Source organism: Phyllobates terribilis, unplaced genomic scaffold (genome assembly GCF_046119375.1).
Source record: "Phyllobates terribilis strain yellow unplaced genomic scaffold, ASM4611937v1 Scaffold_8__6_contigs__length_399053987, whole genome shotgun sequence".
Taxonomy (NCBI): Eukaryota; Metazoa; Chordata; class Amphibia; order Anura; family Dendrobatidae; genus Phyllobates; species Phyllobates terribilis.
The window spans coordinates 397,101,767-397,127,883 of NW_027362768.1; positions in this window are offsets into that span (position 1 = coordinate 397,101,767).

The following is a 26,117-nucleotide window of genomic DNA, read 5'->3' on the forward strand; positions in this document are numbered from 1 at the left end:
CAAAAGCTGCCAAAAATTAGGACGGAGGAACTTGCAATGCTGGCACCCTGGTGGTATAGTGGTGGTGGAGGCTGAGGATAAGGAGAAGAAGATTAAACAGCCGAAACGAGGAAGCGTATACCCATGTGTGGGTGTGAAGCGGTGCATGTGAATACACCTCCCGAAATAACACAGTGGATTTGACTTTGTTACTCTGCTGTCATTTGGTGGTGATGAGAAGTCTGGCCCAATCCAGCCCTTGTTCATTTTGATAAGGGTCAGCTTGTCAGCATTGTCAGTTAACAGGCGAGTGCGCTTATCAGTTATAATTCCCCCAGCGGCACTAAAAACACGCTCCGATAACACGCTAGCGGCAGGGCAGGCCAGGACCTCCAAGGCGTACAGAGCGAGTTCATTCCAAGTGTCCAGCTTGGATACCCAATAATTAAAAGGCACAGAGGAATCACGGAGGATGCTGGTACGATCGGCAAGGTACTCCCTCACCATCTTTTGAAACTTTCCACTCCTTGTGAGAGTACCCCGCGCCTCAGGGCCTGTAAGCTGGGCGGGTGTCAGAAAACTGTCCCAGAACGTTGACAGTGTTCCCCTGCCTCTGCTGGATTGGAGTTGCATCTCTCTCGCCTGTACGCCTTGGTTGGGCAACGAACTGTGACCTCTGCCGCTAGCGTGTTCAGATGGGAATTTTTTTAAGAATTCTGCAGCAAGGGCCTTCTGGTATTGCCACATTTTTGTAGACCTCTCCACCTCAGGAATAAGAGAGTGAAAGTTCTCCTTGTAGCGGGGGTCTACAAGTGTCACCAACCAGTAATGACTGTCACCCAACATTTTGACAACGCGAGGGTCACGGTTAAGGCAGCGTAACATAAAGTCAGCCATGCGTGCCAGACTGGTAACGGGCAAGATTTCCGTGTCCTCACCAAGATGACGACTGACCATGCTCTCCTCCTCCTCCTCCTCTTCCTCCTCCCCCCTGTCCTCAGGCCACCCACGCTGAACCGACGGTATGACACTTGTACAGGTACTACCGTCTACAATGCATGATAGCAGCTCCTGTTCTTCCTCCTCCTCCTCCTCCTCCTCCTCTCCCTCATTGTCCCCAATGCACGTTGGGATGAGATGAGGCTGGGCTGTGTGTAATCGCCCGCTACGGCTTCTTGATCCATCTCATCATACTCTGGCTGCAATGCCTCCTCTTTAATTCTCTGCAGAGAGCATTGCAAAAGACAGACAAGTGGGATGCTGACACTAATGATGGCGTCATCGCCACTCACCATCTTGGTGGCCTCCTCAAAGTTTGTCAGGATGGTACATATGTCAGACATCCAGGTCCACTCCTGAGGTCTTATGTGTGGAGTCTGACCTGAATATCGACGGCCTTGTTGCAGCTGGTACTCCACAACTGCTCTCTTCTGCTCACAAATCCTTTGCAACATGTGGAGGGTAGAGTTCCAACGTGTGGGGAAATCACACACCAGTCGGTGTGCCGGAAGCTGCAAACGCTGCTGCAACACAGCAAGGGTGGCGGAAGCTGTAGCCGACTTGCGAAAATGAGCTGACAGGCGGCGTACTTTCACGAGCAGATCTGGCAACTCGGGGTACGATTTAAGAAACCGCTGAACCACGAGGTTAAGCACATGAGCCAGGCATGGTACGTGTGTGATCTCACCTCGCCTCAGAGCTGCCACCAGGTTACGGCCATTGTCACACACGACCATGCCGGGATGTAGGTTCAGCGGTCTCAGCCACAGATCTGCCTGCTCTTTCACAGCTGTCCACAACTCACAAGCAGTGTGAGGTTTATCACCTAAGCTTATGAGTTTCAGCACAGCCTGTTGCCGCTTGGCGGAGGCAGTACTGCAATGCTTCCAGCTTGTAACTGATGTGGTGATATCTGAGATGGAGGCTGAACATGAGGAGGAGGAGGAGGAGGATGCGCAGGAGCTGTACACTATGGGGGCAACTCTGACTGACATAGGGCCCGCAATCCTCGGTGTTGGGAGGATGTGTTCCGTCCTAAGGTCCGACTGGGTCCCGGCTTCCACTATGTTTACCCAGTGTGCCATCAGAGAGATGTACCGTCCCTGGCCACAAGCACTTGTCCACGTGTCCGTTGTCAGGTGGACTCTCCCAGTAACTGCGTTGTTGAGGGCACGGCAGATGCTTTGGGACACATGCTTGTGTAGTGCGGGGATGGCACACCGGGCAAAATAGTGTCGGCTGGGGACCGAGTACCGAGGGACGGCCACCGCCATAAGATTGCGGAAGGATTCCGTCTCCACCAGCCTAAAAGGCAGCATTTCCAATGGAAGCAGTCGTGAAATGTGTAAATTTAGGACTGGCCTGTGGGGCGTTAGCTGCGAATTTCTGCTTTCGTTCAAAGGTCTGGGATATGGACAATTGAACGCTGCGGTGGGACGTGGACGTGGACGTTGATGCTGTTTCTTGAGAAACTGCCATAACAAGTGAAGACTGAGAGGAGGGGGCATCTTTACATGCAGTATGGACAGGGGATTGCCTTGCACACACAACAGGGGGTTCTATTGCACACACAACAGCGGAAGAAGCAGTGGTGACACCCGCTGACACTGGTCGTGGACCCTGGGTTTCGCCCCACAAAGTCGGGTGCTTTGCTGCCATGTGCCTGATCATGCTGGTGGTGGTCAGGCTGGTAGTTTTGTCACCCCTGCTGATGCTGGCATGGCAGGTGGAACATATGGCCTTTTTGGGGTTATCAGCAGAGTCTTTAAAAAAATTTCAGACTCTGGAAGACCTACCGCTTGTACTGGCAACGTCCCTCGTGTTGGTGTTACGGGGAACGGTTGCCTGCCTTCTGTCTGCAGCCACCACACTGCTTCTTCCTGCCTGTTGGGGTACTCTGCCTGCCTCCCCCTGTGTGCTGCTGGCCTCACTCTGCATGTCCTCCTTCCACGTTGGGTCAGTTACTAGATCATCCACCACCTCCTCCTCTTCCACTTGCGCACCACGATCCTCCTCCTCACTTCCTGGCAATTGTGTCTCGTCATCGTCCACCTCTTGTGACAGATTGCCAATGTCGACTTCCTGTGGCCGTGGCTGTTCAAATATTTGGGCATCGCAACATGGGATCTCCTCTTCCACCACTTCAAGCGTATTAGGCGAGGGGCCCAAATATGGAAATGGACCAGTGAACAGCTCTTCAGAGTGTCCAAGTGTGGGATCACTTGCTGCCTGACGACACTCGGCATGGTGGGAGGAAGGAGCATCAGGGTGAGGAGGAGTATGCGGTCGAGACTCACGGCTACTAAGAGTTGACCGTGTGGAAGACAGACCGGAGGTGGTGGTGCCCAGGTGACTGGAAGTATTATCTGCTATCCAATTAATAACCTGTTCACACTGATCAGTTCTCAATACTGGTGTTGTTCTGTGCTTCCCTAGTAATTCGGTCAAGAAGTGGGAGCGAGAAGATGTGGCTGTTGGTTGTGGCACATTTTCACCTTGGCCACGGCCCCGTCCTCTGCACGAACCATCACCAGAACGTCCACTTCCACGTCCCTTGCCACGCGCCTTGCCCATTGTAAAGGAAGTAAAATAGCTTACGCTCGCACTATCAATGGCAAAAGGGTAATAAAAAGGAGATTAGAACCGTGGAAGAGGAAAACCACAGTTATTGTTTACTGGGGTATACCACACTTTTTTAAATAGAGATATTTGCGGCTGAACAGTGAGCGACACACTCAAACTGCTTTTTTTTTGGATACCAAAGGCCCAAAACTGGATAGTACAGTGATTTGACCCGTGGAACTGCGAAACCACAGTGGGATGTCGGGCCTACACAAGACTATTTTCAACAGATATATTTTTGTGTCACAACAGTCAGGAGACACTACTGTTTTTCTTTACGGAAAAAACTACCAAAACCTGAATAATAGAGATTTTTTACCGTGGAACAGCAAAACCACAGTTATAATTTACTGGTGTATACCAGGCTTTTTAAAATATACAGTACAGACCAAAAGTTTGGACACACCTTCTCATTTAAAGATTTTTCTGTATTTTCATGACTATGAAAATTGTACATTCACACTGAAGGCATCAAAACTATGAATTACCACATGTGGAATTATATACTTAACAAAAAAGTGTGAAACAACTGAAAATATGTCTTATATTCTAGGTTCTTCAAAGTAGCCACCTTTTGCTTTGATGACTGCTTTGCACACTCTTGGCATTCTCTTGATGAGCTTCAAGAGGTAGTCACCGGAAATGGTCTTCCAACAATCTTGAAGGAGTTCCCAGATGCTTAGCACTTTTTGCCCTTTTGCCTTCACTCTGCGGTCCAGCTCACCCCAAACCATCTCGATTGGGTTCAGGTATGGTGACTTTGGAGGCAAGGTCATCTGGCGTAGCACCCCATCACTCTCCGTCTTGGTCAAATAGCCCTTACACAGCCTGGAGGTGTGTTTGGGGTCATTGTCCTGTTGAAAAATAAATGATGGTCCAACTAAACGCAAGCCGGATTGAATTGCATACCGCTGCAAGGTGCTGTGGCAGCCATGCTGGTTCAGTATGCCTCCAATTTTGAATAAATCCCCAACAGTGTCACCAGCAAACCACCCCCACACCATCACACCTCCTCCTCCATGCTTCACGGTGGGAACCAGGCATGTAGAGTCCATCCGTTCACCTTTTCTGCGTCGCACAAAGACACGGTGGTTGGAACCAAAGATCTCAAATTTGGACTCATCAGACCAAAGCACAGATTTCCACTGGTCTAATGTCCATTCCTTGTGTTCTTTAGCCCAAATAAGTCTCTTCTGCTTGTTGCCTGTCCTTAGCAGTGGTTTCCTAGCAGCTATTTTACCATGAAGGCCTGCTGCACAAAGTCTCCTCTTAACAGTTGTTGTAAAGATGTGTCTGCTGCTAGAACTCTGTGTGGCATTGACCTGGTCTCTAATCTGAGCTGCTGTTAACCTGCGATTTCTGAGGTTGGTGATTCGGATAAACTTATCCTCAGAAGCAGAGGTGACTCTCGGTCTTCCTTTCCTGGGGCGATCCTCATGTGAGCCAGTTTCTTTGTAGCGCTTGATGGTTTTTGCAACTGCACTTGGGGACACTTTCAAAGCTTGCCCAATTTTTCACACTGACTGACCTTCATTTCTTAAAGTAATGATGGCCACTCGTTTTTCTTTACTTAGCTGCTTTTTTCTTGCCATAATACAAATTCTAACAGTCTATTCAGTAGGACTATCAGCTGTGTATCCACCTGACTTCTGCACAACACAACTGATGGTCCCAACCCCATTTATAAGGCAAGAAATCCCACTTATTAAACCTGACAGGGCACACCTGTGAAGTGAAAACCATTTCCGGTGACTACCTCTTGAAGCTCATCAAGAGAATGCCAAGAGTGTGCAAAGCAGTCATCAAAGCAAAAGGTAGCTACTTTGAAGAGCCTAGAATATAAGACATATTTTCAGTTGTTTCACACTTTTTTCTTAAGCGTATAATTCCACATGTGTTAATTCATAGTTTTGATGCCTTCAGTGTGAATGCACAATTTTCAAAGTCATGAAAATACAGAAAAATCTTTAAATGAGAAGGTGTGTCCAAACTTTTGGTCTGTACTGTATATATATTTGCGGCTGAACAGTGAGCGACACACTCAAACTGTTTTTTTTAGATACAAATGGCCCAAAAGTGGATAATACAGAGGTTTGTACCGTGGAACTGCAAAACCACATTTGTATTTCTCGGGCCTACACCAGACTATTTTCAACAGATATATTTGTGTCTGAAAAATCAGGGAGACACTATTTTTTTTTTTTTTACAGCAAAAAATGCAAAAAGCAGGATAATAGAGATTTTTTACCGTGGAACAGCAAAAGCACACTTCTGTCTCTCTGGCCTACACCAGACTATTTTCAACAGATATATTTGTGTCTGAAAAATCAGGGACACACTATTATTATTTTTATACAGCAAAAAATGCCCAAAACAGGATAATAGAGATGTTTTACCGTGGAACATCAAAACCACAGTAATAATTTACTGGTGTATACCAGGCTTTTTAAAATATATATATATTTGCGGCTGAACAGTGAGCGACACACTCATACTGTTTTTTTTAGATACAAATGGGCCAAAAGTGGATAATACAGAGGTTTGTACCGTGGAACTGCAAAACCACACTTCTATTTCTCTGGCCTACACCAGACTATTTTCAACAGATATATTTGTGTCTGAAAAATCAGAGGCACACTTTTTTTTTGGGGGGGGGGGACACCAAAAGGTTAATAAGATGGGTATTTGTACATTGTGAAGGAGGAAAAAAAAAAAGAGGATTTAGAAAAAAAAAAAGGATTTTTCCTGGCCCCCGGGACCTGGAGCTAAGTCCAGCAATTTCAGCAACAGGAGCAGCACACAGGACTGTAATGCAGCGTTTGCTGGTATAACCACTGCGTCTCCTATACAGCCTGCCTGCCTGGTATCTGGGATGGATATTAGTTCTGAGAAGGACTGTTTGCTTGATCTGGCAGCCTTTACAGACCCTACACTAACTATTTTGCAGGATATATCTCTCCCTAAATCAGCAGCGCTGTCCCTACACTGTCTGATCCGGAGCGACTGTGTCCAAGATGGCGGCGCCCGGTTTTAAATACTCGAGGTGACGCTGTGCGGCCAGCCAATCACTGTAATGCCCACAAACAACATGGCTGCGGCATTACAGTGACTGGCTGGCAATCCCTGCATGTTCATTGGCTCTGTAAAGAGCGCCAAACATGCAGGGCGGAGACCCGAGCTCCCGCCCGAGTAAACCGGAAATGCTCGGTGCTCGCCGAACATCCCGAGTAGTGAGATTCTCGGGCAAGTACCGAGCAGTGTCCAGCATGTTCGCTCAACACTATTAAACACTGAGTACGATCCTCAAAACTCTGCACAGAATCCTTACAGGGGCCGTGCAGGTTTTTTAGTGCCAGGAATGATTGCTGGAAACCAGATCACTAAAGCTCTATATCCCATCGCTGCCACCAATTTGTCAGACCGTAACCGGATATATATACAGTATATGTGAAGACCTTGGGTCTCCCGTGGGCATAATACTATTCAGACAACACAGGAAGAGAGTAAAACAGCGTGGCAATACTTTATTGAACCACCAAACAGACAATAAACACACAGAACAGTCCCAGCAAATACCCAAAATAGGGGAAAACTACACAGACTCACCCTTCCGCTGACCCGTCGGGAATAGAACAGCTGCGACTTTGGGACTTCCAGGGCCAACTACCTCAACCAGTGACCCCCTGCTTTTGGCGGGTCCCCACAGAGAGAAGGTAGTGGCAAGCTTAGGAAGCTTAGGCAGTGCATCGAAGTACAAGGCCAGGAGACCCGAGGGTCTCACCCTGGCTTCTCCGAACATCTCCATGCATTCCAGGTGACCGGAGGGTCCCACCTGGCAAGCCCAAACAACATATCTATGGGACCAGGTGACCTCATTGCCCCAACTTGGTTGCCCCAAATGTATTCATGGGTTCTCTGATGGTCAATGGAGCAGATCTGTATCCTTCCAGTCAGGGCCATGTACCCTTAGGCTGGAATCCTGTAGAATCCAAATCTATGACTCTCTTGATAGAGCCATGCTACCAAACAGCTGTCCTGAAGTCTTTCTTTTTGATTCTCTGATTCTCTCATTTTCCTTGCAGCAGGATAGAAAACCTTTTTATGTTTACATATGTGGCTAAGGTCATTATTCACAGGTCAGTGGGAAAGGTGCAGGGCTCAGGTCTCATTGTTTGAGCATTTAATCAATTTACATAGTTGGTATCCCCCTTCTCTTTAAATCAACAACTAGCTGGCTTAGTACATTATGTAAATAGCATTGTTAACAAACATTATTGTTTCCAGACCAAGAGAAGTCAACATTCAAGTTTATACAAATACTAGTATGTCCTTCTTGACACACAATTTCTAAACACACACAAATTCTAAAGTCAACACGAACACAACAGTGTATTTCTCCTGGCTTAACAAATCTAGACGTCTGGCTGATTAAGACTAGATGCTGTGTCATCACAGTACATATATCAAATGTGTTGGAATCAGAGGTGTATATACTATACGCTCACTGTGAGTTCCCCAATAACTGGCCTAGTAGGGGAAGCAGCTGTGGCGTCGCCCATCAATCATTTGTCAATTGCGTAATTGTCCTGACGATTGGAGGCAACGGAATGTTGTTCCCTGACAAATTGGTGGCAGCCAGTGAGAGCTGTGTGATTCCTGGCTGTTTCCCTGACAAATTGAGAGGAAATGGCAAATTGCCATATATATTGTCATCCATCTGCCCAATATTAATATGACGTGCTGCTGCACTGCCCTGTGATATAAGACATTGTGTTGTGTTCGCATATCGGTCATATCTATGCTGTTCATAAAAAAACCCAATATTAATAATTTGGAAAGGGGGACAAAGAAGCTCAAAGCAGTCTGTTTGCAGTTCTGTGACAGAGGTAGACAAGGCCATAAGGCATCTCCACTAGCCATAAATCTGCATACAGGTGAGAAGGCGCAGCCCAGTCACCAAATACTGGTGAGCACATATAGCGAGTCAAATCATACAGGTGAGCACACACTGTCCGGTCACCTCATACAGGCGAGCACACACAGCCCAGTCACCTCATACAGGTGAGTATACAGCCCAGTCACCTCATACAGGTGAGCACACACAGCCCAGTCACCTCATACAGGTGAGCACACACAACCCAGTCATCTCATACAGGTGAGCACACACAGTCCATTTAGCTCATTCAGGTGAGCACACACAGCCCAGTCACCTCATACAGGTGAGCACACACAGCCCAGTCACATCACACAGGTGAGCACACACAGCCCAGTCACTGCATACAGGTGAGCACACACAGCTCAGTCAACTCATACAGGTGAGCACACACAGCCCATTTAGCTCATTCAGGTGAGCACACACAGCCCAGTCACCTCATACAGGTGAGCACACACAGCCCAGTCACATCACACAGGTGAGCACACACAGCCCAGTCACTGCATACAGGTGAGCACACACAGCTCAGTCAACTCATACAGGTGAGCACACACAGCCCAGTCACCTCATTCAGGTGAGTACACACAGCCCAGTCACCTCATACAGGTGTACAGGTGAGTACACACAGCCCAGCCACCTCATACAGGTGACCACACACAAGCAAGTCAACTCATACAGGTGAGCACACACAGCCCAGTTACCTCATACAGGTGAGTACACACAGCCTAGTCACCTCATGCAGGTGAGTACACAGCCCAGTCACCTCATAGAGGTGAGCACACACAGCCCTGTCACTTCATACAGGTGAGTACACACAACCCAGTCACCTCATACAGGTGAGCACACACAACCCAGTCACCTCATACAGGTGAGCACACACAACCCAGTCACCTCATACAGGTGAGCACACACAGCCCAGTCACTTCATACAGGTGAGTACACACAGCTCAGTCACCTCATACAGGTGAGTACACACAGCCCAGTCACCTCATACAGGTGAGCACACACAGCCCAGTCACCTCCTACAGGTGAGCACACACAGCCCAGTCACCTCATAAAGATGAGCACACACTGTCCAGTCACCTCATACAGGTGAGTACACACAGCCCAGTCACCTCATACAGGTGAGCACACACAGCCCAGTCACCTCCTACAGGTGAGAACACACAGCCCAGTCACCTCATAAAGATGAGCACACACTGTCCAGTCACCTCATGCAGGTGAGCACACACAGCCCAGTCACCTCATACAGGTGAGAACACACAACACAGTCATCTCATACAGGTGAGCACACACAGCCCAGTCACTGCATACAGGTGAGTACACAGAGCCCAGTCACCTCATACAGGTGAGTACACACAGCCCAGTCACCTCATACAGGTGAGCACACACAGCCCAGTCACCTCATACAGGTGAGCACACACAGCCCAGTCACCTCATACAGGTGAGCACACACAGCCCAGTCACCTCATACAGGTGAGCACACACAGCCCAGTCACCTCATACAGGTGAGTACACAGCCCAGTCACCTCATACAGATGATCACACACAGCCCAGTAACCTCATACAGGTGAGCACACACAACCAAGTCACCACCTACAGGTGAGCACACACAGCCCAGTCACCTCATACAAGTGAGCAGAAAACCCAGTCATCTCATACAGGTGAATACACACAGCCCAGTCACCTCATACAGGTGAGCACACACAGCCCAGTCACCTCATACAGGTGAGCACAAACAGCCCAGTCACCTCATACAGGTGAGCACACAAAACCCAGTCACCTCATACAGGTGAGCACATACAGCCCAGTCATCTCATACAGGTGAGCACACACAGCCCAGTCACCTCATACAGGGGAGCACACACAGCCCAGTCACCTCATACAGGTGAGCACACACAACCCAGTCACCTCATACAGGTGAATACACACAGCAAAGGTGAGCACACACAGCCCAGTCACCTCATACAGGTGAGCACACAAAGCCCATTCACCTCATACAGGTGAGCACACACTGCCCAGTCACCTCACACAGGCGAGCCCACAAAGCCCAGTCATCTCATACAGGTGAACACACACAACCCAGTCACCTCATACAGGTGAATACACACAGCCCAGTCACCTCATACAGGTGAGCACACACAGCCCAGTCACATCATACAGGTGAGCACACACAGCCCAGTCACCTCATACAGGTGAATACACACAGCCCAGTCACCTCATACAGGTGAGCACACACAGCCCAGTCACCTCATACAGGTGAGCACACACAGCCCAGTCACCTCATACAGGTGAGCACACACAGCCCAGTCACCTCATACAGGTGAGCACACACAGCCCAGTCACACCATACAAGTGAGCAAACACAGCGCACTCACCTCATCCAGGTGAGCTCACACAGCCCAGTCATCTCATACAGGTGAGCACACACAGCCGAGTCACCTCATACAGGTGAGCACACACAGCCCAGTCACCTCATCCAGGTGAGCACATACAGCCCAGTCATCTCATACAGGTGAGCAGACACAGCCCATTCACCTCATACAGGTGAGCACACACAGCCCAGTAACCTCATACAGGTGAATACACACAGTCCAGTCACCTCATACAGGTGAGTACACACAGCCCAGTCACCTCATACAGGTGAGCACACACAGCCCAGTCTCCTCATTCAGGTGAGCACACACAGCCCAGTCACCTCATACAGGTGAGCACACACAGCCCAGTCTCCTCATTCAGGTGAGCACACACAGCCAAGTCACCTCATACAGGTGAGCACACACAGCCCAGTCTCCTCATTCAGGTGAGCACACACAGCCCAGTCACCTCATACAGGTGAATACACCCAGACCAGTCACATCATTCAGGTGAGCACACACAGACCAGTCACCTCATACAGGTGAGCACACACAGCCCAGTCACCTCATAAAGGTGAGCACACACAGCCCAGTCACCTCATACAGGTGAATACACACAGCCCAGTCACCTCATACAGGTGAGCACACACAGCCCAGTCACCTTATACAGGTGAGCACACACAGTCCAGTCACCTCATACAGGTGAATACACACAGCCCAGTCACCTCATACAGGTGAGCACACACAGCCCAGTCACCTCATACAGGTCAGCACACACAGCCCTGTCACCCGATACAGGTGAGCACACACAGCCAAGTCATCTCATACAGGTGAATACACACAGTCCAGTCTCCTCATACAGGTGAGAACACACAGCCCAGTCACCTCAGACAGGTGAGCACACAGCCAGTCACCTCATACGGGTGAGTACACACAGCCCAGTCACCTCATACAGGTGAGCACACAGCCAGTCACCTCATACGGGTGAGTACACACAGCCCAGTCACCTCATACAGGTGAGTACACACAGCCCAGTCACCTCATACAGTAGAGCACACACAGCCCAGTCACCTCATACAGATGAGCACATACAGCCCAGTCACCTCATACAGGTGAGCACACATAACCCAGTCACCTCATAACGGTGAGTACACACAGCCAAGTCACCTCATACAGGTGAGCACACACAGCCCAGTAACCTCATACAGGTGAATACACAAAGCCCAGTCACATCATACAGGTGAGCACACAGACCAGTCACCTCATACAGGTGAGTACACACAACCCAGTCACCCCATACAGGTGAGCACACACAGCCCAGTCACCTCATACAGGTGAATACACACAGCCCAGTCACCTCATACAGGTGAGCACACACAGCCCAGTCACCTCATAGAGGTGAGGACACACAAACCAGTCACCTCATACAGGTGAGTTCACACAGCCCAGTCACCTCATACAGGTGAGCAGAAAACCGAGTCACCTCATACAGGTGAATACACACAGCACAGTCACCTCATACAGGTGAGCACACACAGGCAAGTCACCTCATACAGGTGAGCACACACAACCCAGTCACCTCATACAGGTGAGTACACACAGCCCAGTCACCTCATAGAGGTGAATACACACAGCCCAGTCACCTCATACAGGTGAGCACACACAGGCAAGTCACCTCATACAGGTGAGCACACACAACCCAGTCACCTCATACAGGTGAGCACACACAGCCCAGTCACTGCATACAGGTGAGCACACACAGCTCAGTCAACTCATACAGGTGAGCACACACAGCCCATTTAGCTCATTCAGGTGAGCACACACAGCCCAGTCACCTCATACAGGTGAGCACACACAGCCCAGTCACATCACACAGGTGAGCACACACAGCCCAGTCACTGCATACAGGTGAGCACACACAGCTCAGTCAACTCATACAGGTGAGCACACACAGCCCAGTCACCTCATTCAGGTGAGTACACACAGCCCAGTCACCTCATACAGGTGTACAGGTGAGTACACACAGCCCAGCCACCTCATACAGGTGACCACACACAAGCAAGTCAACTCATACAGGTGAGCACACACAGCCCAGTCACTTCATACAGGTGAGTACACACAACCCAGTCACCTCATACAGGTGAGCACACACAACCCAGTCACCTCATACAGGTGAGCACACACAACCCAGTCACCTCATACAGGTGAGCACACACAGCCCAGTCACTTCATACAGGTGAGTACACACAGCCCAGTCACCTCATACAGGTGAGTACACACAGCCCAGTCACCTCATACAGGTGAGCACACACAGCCCAGTCACCTCCTACAGGTGAGCACACACAGCCCAGTCACCTCATAAAGATGAGCACACACTGTCCAGTCACCTCATACAGGTGAGTACACACAGCCCAGTCACCTCATACAGGTGAGCACACACAGCCCAGTCACCTCCTACAGGTGAGAACACACAGCCCAGTCACCTCATAAAGATGAGCACACACTGTCCAGTCACCTCATGCAGGTGAGCACACACAGCCCAGTCACCTCATACAGGTGAGAACACACAACACAGTCATCTCATACAGGTGAGCACACACAGCCCAGTCACTGCATACAGGTGAGTACACAGAGCCCAGTCACCTCATACAGGTGAGTACACACAGCCCAGTCACCTCATACAGGTGAGCACACACAGCCCAGTCACCTCATACAGGTGAGCACACACAGCCCAGTCACCTCATACAGGTGAGCACACACAGCCCAGTCACCTCATACAGGTGAGCACACACAGCCCAGTCACCTCATACAGGTGAGTACACAGCCCAGTCACCTCATACAGATGATCACACACAGCCCAGTAACCTCATACAGGTGAGCACACACAACCAAGTCACCACCTACAGGTGAGCACACACAGCCCAGTCACCTCATACAAGTGAGCAGAAAACCCAGTCATCTCATACAGGTGAATACACACAGCCCAGTCACCTCATACAGGTGAGCACACACAGCCCAGTCACCTCATACAGGTGAGAACAAACAGCCCAGTCACCTCATACAGGTGAGCACACAAAACCCAGTCACCTCATACAGGTGAGCACATACAGCCCAGTCATCTCATACAGGTGAGCACACACAGCCCAGTCACCTCATACAGGGGAGCACACACAGCCCAGTCACCTCATACAGGTGAGCACACACAACCCAGTCACCTCATACAGGTGAATACACACAGCAAAGGTGAGCACACACAGCCCAGTCACCTCATACAGGTGAGCACACAAAGCCCATTCACCTCATACAGGTGAGCACACACTGCCCAGTCACCTCACACAGGCGAGCCCACAAAGCCCAGTCATCTCATACAGGTGAACACACACAACCCAGTCACCTCATACAGGTGAATTCACACAGCCCAGTCACCTCATACAGGTGAGCACACACAGCCCAGTCACATCATACAGGTGAGCACACACAGCCCAGTCACCTCATACAGGTGAATACACACAGCCCAGTCACCTCATACAGGTGAGCACACACAGCCCAGTCACCTCATACAGGTGAGCACACACAGCCCAGTCACCTCATACAGGTGAGCACACACAGCCCAGTCACACCATACAAGTGAGCAAACACAGCGCACTCACCTCATCCAGGTGAGCTCACACAGCCCAGTCATCTCATACAGGTGAGCACACACAGCCGAGTCACCTCATACAGGTGAGCACACACAGCCCAGTCACCTCATCCAGGTGAGCACATACAGCCCAGTCATCTCATACAGGTGAGCAGACACAGCCCATTCACCTCATACAGGTGAGCACACACAGCCCAGTAACCTCATACAGGTGAATACACACAGTCCAGTCACCTCATACAGGTGAGTACACACAGCCCAGTCACCTCATACAGGTGAGCACACACAGCCAAGTCACCTCATACAGGTGAGCACACACAGCCCAGTCTCCTCATTCAGGTGAGCACACACAGCCCAGTCACCTCATACAGGTGAATACACCCAGACCAGTCACATCATTCAGGTGAGCACACACAGACCAGTCACCTCATACAGGTGAGCACACACAGCCCAGTCACCTCATAAAGGTGAGCACACACAGCCCAGTCACCTCATACAGGTGAATACACACAGCCCAGTCACCTCATACAGGTGAGCACACACAGCCCAGTCACCTCATACAGGTGAGCACACACAGTCCAGTCACCTCATACAGGTCAGCACACACAGCCCTGTCACCCGATACAGGTGAGCACACACAGCCAAGTCATCTCATACAGGTGAATACACACAGTCCAGTCTCCTCATACAGGTGAGAACACACAGCCCAGTCACCTCAGACAGGTGAGCACACAGCCAGTCACCTCATACGGGTGAGTACACACAGCCCAGTCACCTCATACAGGTGAGCACACAGCCAGTCACCTCATACGGGTGAGTACACACAGCCCAGTCACCTCATACAGGTGAGTACACACAGCCCAGTCACCTCATACAGTAGAGCACACACAGCCCAGTCACCTCATACAGATGAGCACATACAGCCCAGTCACCTCATACAGGTGAGCACACATAACCCAGTCACCTCATAACGGTGAGTACACACAGCCAAGTCACCTCATACAGGTGAGCACACACAGCCCAGTAACCTCATACAGGTGAATACACAAAGCCCAGTCACATCATACAGGTGAGCACACAGACCAGTCACCTCATACAGGTGAGTACACACAACCCAGTCACCCCATACAGGTGAGCACACACAGCCCAGTCACCTCATACAGGTGAATACACACAGCCCAGTCACCTCATACAGGTGAGCACACACAGCCCAGTCACCTCATACAGGTTTGCACACACAGCCCAGTCACCTCATAGAGGTGAGGACACACAAACCAGTCACCTCATACAGGTGAGTTCACACAGCCCAGTCACCTCATACAGGTGAGCAGAAAACCGAGTCACCTCATACAGGTGAATACACACAGCACAGTCACCTCATAGAGGTGAATACACACAGCCCAGTCACCTCATACAGGTGAGCACACACAGGCAAGTCACCTCATACAGGTGAGCACACACAACCCAGTCACCTCATACAGGTGAGTACACACAGCCCAGTCACCTCATACAGGTGAGAACACACAGCCCAGTCACCTCATACAGGTGAGAACACACAGCCCAGTCACCTCATACAGGTGAGCACACACAGCCCAGTCACCTCATACAGGTGAGCACACACAGCCCAGTCATCTCATACAGGTGAGCACACACAGCCCAGTCACCTCATACAGGTGAGCACACACAACCCAGTCACCTCATACAGGTGAGTACACACAGCCCAGTCACCTCATACAGGTGAGCACACACAGGCAAGTCACCTCATACAGGTGAGCACACACAACCCAGTCACCTCATACAGGTGAATACACACAGCCCAGTCACCTCATACAGGTGAGCACACACAGGCAAGTCACCTCATACAGGTGAGCACACACAACCCAGTCACCTCATATAGGTGAGTACACACAGCCCAGTCACCTCATAGAGGTGAGCACACACAGCCCAGTAAAATCATCCAGGTGAATGTACACAGCCCAGTCACCTCATACAGGTGAGCACACACAGACCAGTCACCTCATACAGGTGAGCACACACAGACCAGTCACCTCATACAGGTGAGCACACACAAACCAGTCACCTCATACAGGTGAGCACACACAGCCCAGTCACCTCATACAGGTGAGCACACACAGCCCAGTAACCTCAAACAGGTGAGCACACACAGCCCAGTCACCTCATACATGTGAGGACACACAACCCAGTCACCTCATACAGGTGAGTACACACAGCCCAGTCACCTCATACATGTGAGGACACACAACCCAGTCACCTCATACAGGTGAGTACACACAGACCAGTCACCTCATACAGGTGAGCACACACAGCCCAGTCACCTCATACAGTTGAGTGCACACAGACCAGTCACCTCATACAGGTGAGCACACACAACCCAGTCACCTCATACAGGTGAGCATATACAACCCAGTCACCTCATACAGTTGAGCACACACAGCCCAATCACCTCATACAGGTGAGCACACACAACCCATTCACCTCATACAGGGGAATACACAAAGCCCAGTCACCTCATACAGGTGAGCACACACAGCCCCGTCACCTCATACAGGTGAGCACACAGAACCCAGTCAACTCATACATGTGAGCACACACAACCCAGTCACCTCATACAGGTGAGCACACTCAGCCCAGTCACCTCATACAGGTGAGCACACACAATCCAGTCACCTCATAAAAGTCAATACACACAGCCCAGGTGAGCACAAACAGCCCAGTCACCTCATACAGGTGAGCACACACAGCCCATTCACCTCATACAGGTGAGCACACACAGCCCAGTCACCTCATTCAGGTGAGCACACAGCCAGTCACCTCATACAGGTGAGCACACACAGACCAGTCACCTCATACAGGTGAGCACACACTGCCCAGTCACCTCATTCAGACGAGCACACACAGCCCAGTCACCTCACACAGGTGAGCATACAAAGCCCAGTCACCTCATACAGGTGAACACACACAGCCCAGTCACCTCATTGAGATGAGAACACACAGCACAGTCACATCATACAGATCAGCACACACAGCCCAGTCACCTCATACAGGTGAGCACACACAGCCCAGTCACCTCATACAGGTGAGCACACACAACCAAGTCACCTCATACAGGTGAATACACACAGTCCAGTAACCTCATACAGGTGAGCACACACAACCCGTCACCTAATACAGGTGAGTGCACACAGCCCAGTCTCCTCATTTAGGTGAGCACACACAGCCCAGTCACCTAATACAGGTGAATACACCCAGCCCAGTCACCTCATACAGGTAAGTACACAGCCCAGTCACCTCATACAGGTGAGCACACACAGCACAGTCACCTCATACAGGTGAGCACACACAGCCCAGTCACCTCATACAGGTGTATATACAAAGCCCAGTCACCTCATACAGGTGAGCACACACAGACCAGTCACCTCATACAGGTGAGCACACACAACCAAGTCACCTCATACAGGTGAGCACACACAACCCAGTCACCTCATTCAGGTGAGCACACACAGCCGCATCACCTCATACAGGTGAGCACACAGCCCAGTCACCTCATGCAGGTGAGCACAAACAGCCCAGTCACCTCATACAGGTGAGCACACAAAACCCAGTCACCTCATACAGGTGAACACACACAGCCCAGTCACCTCATACCGGTGAGCACACACAGCCAAGTCACCTCATACAGGTGAGCACACACAACCCAGTCACCTCATAAAGGTGAGTACACACAGCCCAGTCACCTCATACAGGTGAGCACATACAGCCCAGCAACCTCATACAGGCGAATACACAAAGCCCTGTCACCTCATACAGGTGAGCACACAGACCAGTCACCTCATACAGGTGAGCACACACAGACCAGTCACCTCATACAGGTGAGCACACACAACCCAGTTTCCTCATACAGGTGAGCACACACAGCCCAGTCACCTCATACAGGTGAGCAAACACAGCCCAGTCACCTTACACAGGTGAGCACACACAGCCCAGTCACCTCATCCAGGTGTGCACACACAGCCCAGTCAACTCATACAGGTGAGGACACACAACCCAGTCACCTCATACAGGTGAGTTCACACAGCCCAGTCACCTCATACAGGTGAGCAGAAAACCCAGTCACCTCATACAGGTGAATACACACAGCCCAGTCACCTCATACAGTTGAGCACACACAGCCTAGACACCTCATACAGGAGAGCACACACAGCCCAGTCACCTCATACAGGTGAACACAAAAAGCCCAGTCACGTCATACAGTTGAGCACACAAAACCCAGTCAGCTCATACAGGTGAGCACACACAGCCCAGTCACCTCATACAGGTGAACACACACAGCCCAGTCACCTCATACAGGTGAGCACACACAGCGAAGTCACCTCATACAGGTGAGCACACACAACCCAGTCACCTCATAAAGGTGAGTACACACAGCCCAGTCACCTCATACAGGTGAGCACATACAGCCCAGTAACCTCATACAGGTGAATACAAACAGCCCAGTCACGTCATACAGTTGAGCACACAAAACCCAGTCAGCTCATACAGGTGAGCACACACAGCCCAGTCACCTCATACAGGTGAACACACACAGCCCAGTCACCTCATACAGGTGAGCACACACAGCCAAGTCACCTCATAAAGGTGAGTACACACAGCCCAGTCACCTCATACAGGTGAGCACATACAGCCCAGTAACCTCATACAGGTGAATACACAAAGCCCTGTCACCTCAAACAGGTGAGCACACACAGCCCAGTAACCTCATACAGGTGAATACACACAGCCCAGTCACCTCATACAGGTGAGCACAAACAGACCAGTCACCTCATACAGGTGAGCACACATAGACCAGTCACCTCATACAGGTGAGCACACACAACCCAGTCACCTCATAAAGGTGAGTACACACAGCCCAGTCACCTCATACAGGTGAGCACACAGGACCCAGTTACCTTATACAGGTGAGGACACACAGCCCAGTAACCGCATACAGGTGAATACACACAGCCCAGTCACCTCATTGAGGTGAGCACACACAGCCCAGTCACCTCATACAGGTGAGCACACACAGACCAGTCACCTCATACAGATGAGCACACACAGCCCAGTCACCTCATACAGGTGAGCACACACAGCCCAGTCACCTCATACAGGTGAGTACACACAGCCCAGTCACCTCATACAAGTGAGCACACACAACCCAGTCACCTCATACAGGTGAGCACACACAGCCCAGTCACCTCATACAGGTGAGCACACACAGCCCAGTCACCTCATACTGGTGAGCACACACAGCCCAGTCACCTCATACAGGTGAGCACACACAGCCCAGTCACCTCATACAGGTGAGCACACACAACCCAGTTACCTCATACATGTGAGCACACACAACCCAGTCACCTCATACAGGTGAGCACACACAACCCAGTCACCTCATACAGGTGAGCACACACAGCCCAATCACCTCATACAGGTGAGCACACACAGCCCATTCACCTCATACAGGTGAATACACAAAGCCCAGTCACCTCATACAGGTGAGCACACAGAGCCCAGTCACCTCATACAGGTGAGCTCACACAACCCAGTCACCTCATACAGGTGAGCACACACAACCCAGTCACCTCATACAGGTGAGCACACACAGCCCAGTCACTTCATACAGGTGAGCACACACAATCCATTCACCTCATAAAAGTCAATACACACAGCCCAGGTGAGCACACACAGCCCAGTCACCTCATACAGATGAGCACACACAGCCCATTCACCTTATACAGGTGAGCACACATAGCCCAGTCACCTCATTCGGATGAGCACACACTGCCCAGTCACCTCATTCAGATGAGCACACAAAGGCCAGTCACCTCATACAGGTGAACACACACAGCCCAGTCACCTCATAGAGGTGAGAACACACAGCACAGCCACCTCATACAGATCAGCACACACAGCCCAGTCACCTCATACAGGTGAGAACACACAGCCCAGTCATCTCATACAGGTGAACACACACAGTCCAGTCACCTCATACAGGTGAGTACCCACAGCCCAGTCACCTCATACAGGTGAGCACACACAGCCCAGTCACCTCATACAGGTGAGCACACACAGCCCAGTCACCTCATACAGGTGAGCACACATAGCCCAGTCACCTCATACAGGTGAGCACACACAGCCCAGTCACCTCATACAGGTGAGTACACACAGGCCAGTCACTGCATACAGGTGAGTACACAGCCCAGTCACCTCATACAGATGATCACACACAGCCCAGTAACCTCATACAGGTGAGCACACACAACCAAGGCACCACCTACAGGTGAGCACACACAACCCAGTCACCTCATAGAGGTGAGCACACACAGCCCAGTCACCTCATACAAGTGAGCAGAAAACCCAGTCACCTCATACAGGTGAATACACACAGCCCAGTCACCTCATACAGGTGAACACACACAGCCCAGTCACCTCATACAGGTGAGCACACACAGCCCAGTCACCTCATACAGGTGAGCACAAACAGCCCAGTCACCTCATACAGGTGAGCACATACAGCCCAGTCATCTCATACAGGTGAGCACACACAGCCCAGTCACCTCATATAGGGGAGCACACACAGCCCAGTCACCTCATACAGGTGAGCACACACAACCCAGTCACCTCATACAGGTGAATACACACAACCCAGGTGAGCACACACAGCCCAGTCACCTCATACAGGTGAGCACACACAGCCCATTCACATCATACAGGTGAGCACACACTGCCCAGTCACCTCACACAGGCGAGCACACAAAGCCCAGTCATCTCATACAGGTGAACACACACAACCCAGTCACCTCATACAGGTGAATACACACAGCCCAGTCAACTCATACAGGTGAGCACACACAGCCCAGTCACATCATACAGGTGAGCACACACAGCCCAGTCACCTCATAGAGGTGAGCACACACAGCCCAGTCACCTCATACAGGTGAGCACACACAGCCCAGTCACCTCATACAGGTGAGCACACACAGCCCAGTCACCTCATTCAGGTGAGCACACACAGCCCAGTCACACCATACAAGTGAGCAAACACAGCCCATTCACCTCATCCAGGTGAGCTCACACAGCCCAGTCATCTGATACAGGTGAGCACACACAGCCCAGTCACCTCATACAGGTGAGCACACACAGCCCAGTCACCTCATCCAGGTGAGCACATACAGCCCAGTCATCTCATACAGGTGAGCAGACACAGCCCATTCACCTCATACAGGTGAGCACACACAGCCCAGTCACCTCATACAGGTGAGAACACACAGCCCAGTCACCTCATACAGGTGAGCACACATAGCCCAGTCACCTCATACAGGTGAGCACACACAGCCCAGTCACCTCATACAGGTGAGTACACACAGGCCAGTCACTGCATACAGGTGAGTACACAGCCCAGTCACCTCATACAGATGATCACACACAGCCCAGTAACCTCATACAGGTGAGCACACACAACCAAGGCACCACCTACAGGTGAGCACACACAACCCAGTCACCTCATAGAGGTGAGCACACACAGCCCAGTCACCTCATACAAGTGAGCAGAAAACCCAGTCACCTCATACAGGTGAATACACACAGCCCAGTCACCTCATACAGGTGAACACACACAGCCCAGTCACCTCATACAGGTGAGCACACACAGCCCAGTCACCTCATACAGGTGAGCACAAACAGCCCAGTCACCTCATACATGTGAGCACATACAGCCCAGTCATCTCATACAGGTGAGCACACACAGCCCAGTCACCTCATATAGGGGAGCACACACAGCCCAGTCACCTCATACAGGTGAGCACACACAACCCAGTCACCTCATACAGGTGAATACACACAGCCCAGGTGAGCACACACAGCCCAGTCACCTCATACAGGTGAGCACACACAGCCCATTCACATCATACAGGTGAGCACACAAAGCCCAGTCATCTCATACAGGTGAACACACACAACCCAGTCACCTCATACAGGTGAGAACACACAGCCCAGTCAACTCATACAGGTGAGCACACACAGCCCAGTCACATCATACAGGTGAGCACACAGAGCCCAGTCACCTCATAGAGGTGAGCACACACAGCCCAGTCACATCATACAGGTGAGCACACACAACCCAGTCACCTCATACAGGTGAATACACACAGCCCAGGTGAGCACACACAGCCCAGTCACCTCATACAAGTGAGCAAACACAGCCCATTCACCTCATCCAGGTGAGCACACACAGCCCAGTCACCTCATACAGGTGAGCACACACAGCCCAGTCACCTCATCCAGGTGAGCACATACAGCCCAGTCATCTCATACAGGTGAGCAGACACAGCCCATTCACCTCATACAGGTGAGCACACACAGCCCAGTAACCTCATACAGGTGGGTACACACAGCCCAGTCACCTCATACAGGTGAGCACACACAGCCAAGTCACTTCATACAGGTGAGCACACACAGACCAGTCACGTCATTCAGGTGAGCACACACAGCCCAGTCACCTCATAAAGGTGAGCACACACAGCCCAGTCACCTCATACAGGTGAGCACACACAGCCCAGTCACCTCATACAGGTGAGCACACACAGTCCAGTCACCTCATACAGGTCAGCACACACAGCCCTGTCACCCCATACAGGTGAGCACACACAGACAAGTCATCTCATACAGGTGAATACACACAGGCAGTCTCCTCATACAGGTGAGAACACACAGCCCAGTCACCTCATACAGGTGAGCACACAGCCAGTCACCTCATACAGGTGAGCACACACAGCTCAGTCACCTCATACAGGTGAGCACACAGAGCCCAGTCACCTCATACAGGTGAGTACACACAGCCCAGTCACCTCATACAGGTGAGAACACACAGCCCAGTCACCTCATACAGGTGAGCACACACAGCCCAGTCACCTCAAACAGATGAGCACACACAGCCCATTCACCTCATACATGTGAGGACACACAACCCAGTCACCTCATACAGGTGAGTACACACAGCCCAGTCACCTCATACAGGTGAGCACACAGGACCCAGTTACCTTATACAGGTGAGGACACACAGCCCAGTAACCTCATACAGGTGAATACACACAGCTCAGTCACCTCATAGAGGTGAGCACACACAGCCCAGTCACCTCATACAGGTGAGCACACACAGACCAGTCACCTCATACAGATGAGCACACACAGCCCAGTTACCTCATACATGTGAGCACACACAACCCAGTCACCTCATACAGGTGAGCACACACAGCCTAATCACCTCATACAGGTGAGCACACACAACCAATTCACCTCATACAGGTGAATACACAAAGCCCAGTCACCTCATACAGGTGAGCACACACAGCCCAGTCACCTCATACAGGTGAGCTCACACAACCCAGTCACCTCATAAAGGTGAGCACACACAACCCAGTCACCTCATACAGGTGAGCACACACAGCCCAGTCACCTCATACAGGTGAGCACACACAATCCATTCACCTCATAAAAGTCAATACACACAGCCCAGGTGAGCACACACAGCCCAGTCACCTCATACAGATGAGCACACACAGCCCATTCACCTTATACAGGTGAGCACACATAGCTCAGTCACCTCATTCGGATGAGCACACACTGCCCAGTCAGCTCATTCAGATGAGCACACAAAGGCCAGTCACCTCATACAGGTGAACACACACAGCCCAGTCACCTCATAGAGGTGAGAACACACAGCACAGTCACCTCATACAGATCAGCACACACAGTCCAGTCACCTCATACAGGTGAGCACACACAACCCAGTCACCTCATACAGGTGAGCACACACAGCCCAGTCACCTCATACAGGTGAGAACACACAGCCCAGGCATCTCATACAGGTGAACACACACAGTCCAGTCACCTCATACAGGTGGGTACCCACAGCCCAGTCACCTCATACAGGTGAGCACACACAGCCCAGTCACCTCATACAGGTGAGCACACACAGCCCAGTCACCTCATACAGGTGAGTACACATAGCCCAGTCACCTCATACAGGTGAGCACACACAGCCCAGTCACCTCATACAGGTGAATACACACAGCCCAGTCACCTCATACAGGTGAGAACACACAGCCCAGGCATCTCATACAGGTGAACACACACAGTCCAGTCACCTCATACAGGTGAGTACCCACAGCCCAGTCACCTCATACAGGTGAGCACACACAGCCCAGTCACCTCATACAGGTGAGCACACACAGCCCAGTCACCTCATACAGGTGAGCACACATAGCCCAGTCACCTCATACAGGTGAGCACACACAGCCCAGTCACCTCATACAGGTGAGTACACACAGGCCAGTCACTGCATACAGGTGAGTACACAGCCCAGTCACCTCATACAGATGATCACACACAGCCCAGTAACCTCATACAGGTGAGCACACACAACCAAGTCACCACCTACAGGTGAGCATACACAACCCAGTCACCTCATAGAGGTGAGCACACACAGCCCAGTCACCTCATACAAGTGAGCAGAAAACCCAGTCACCTCATACAGGTGAATACACACAGCCCAGTCACCTCATACAGGTGAACACACACAGCCCAGTCACCTCATACAGGTGAGCACACACAGCCCAGTCACCTCATACAGGTAAGCACAAACAGCCCAGTCACCTCATACAGGTGAGCACATACAGCCCAGTCATCTCATACAGGTGAGCACACACAGCCCAATCACCTCATACAGGGGAGCACACACAGCCCAGTCACCTCATACAGGTGAGCACACACAACCCAGTCACCTCATACTGGTGAATACACACAGCCCAGGTGAGCACACACAGCCCAGTCACCTCATACAGGTGAGCACACACAGCCCATTCACCTCATACAGGTGAGCACACACTGCCCAGTCACCTCACACAGGCGAGCACACAAAGCCCAGTCATCTCATACAGGTGAACACACACAACCCAGTCACCTCATACAGGTGAATACACACAGTCCAGTCAACTCATACAGGTGAGCACACACAGCCCAGTCACATCATACAGGTGAGCACACACAGCCCAGTCACCTCATACAGGTGAGCACACACAGCCCAGTCACCTCATACAGGTGAGCACACACAGCCCAGTCACCTCATACAGGTGAGCACACAACCCAGTCACCTCATACAGGTGAGTACACACAGCCCAGTCACCTCATACAGGTGAGCACACACAGCCCAGTAAAATCATCCAGGTGAATACACACAGCCCAGTCACCTCATACAGGTGAGCACAAATAGACCAGTCACCTCATACAGGTGAGCACACACAGACCAGTCACCTCATACAGGTGAGCACTCACAACCCAGTCACCTCATACAGGTGAGCACACACAGCTCAGTCACCTCATACAGGTGAGCACACAGAGCCCAGTCACTGCATACAGGTGAGTACACGGAGCCCAGTCACCTCATACAGGTGAGTACACACAGCCCAGTCACCTCATACAGGTGAAAACACACAGCCCAGTCACCTCATACAGGTGAGCACACACAACCCAG